Source organism: Macadamia integrifolia, chromosome 2, assembly GCF_013358625.1.
Source record: "Macadamia integrifolia cultivar HAES 741 chromosome 2, SCU_Mint_v3, whole genome shotgun sequence".
NCBI lineage: Eukaryota > Viridiplantae > Streptophyta > Magnoliopsida > Proteales > Proteaceae > Macadamia > Macadamia integrifolia.
This window is the reverse complement of record NC_056558.1, coordinates 5,406,923-5,407,171: the sequence shown is the minus strand read 5'-3', so window position 1 is coordinate 5,407,171 and position 249 is coordinate 5,406,923.

Sequence of the window (249 nt, the reverse complement as noted above, 5' to 3'; positions counted from 1 at the left end):
TTTTTTTTTTTTTTTGAATTAAAAATTTTTTTTTTCCTCTCTTCTCCGGAAGTCGATTTTTGGCAGAGCGTCCAGTGGTTTTCGGTGACTTGCGATATACTGTCACGACCGTCTTTTCGTGCTCTACAACTTTCGTGAAGAAATTTTTCCCATATGGGATCTTTAAGTAATGGTAAAATTATGATTTTTATGATTTGTGACACAAACCCTATACAAAATCAATTTTCATTGATTCTAACACTGTAAGGG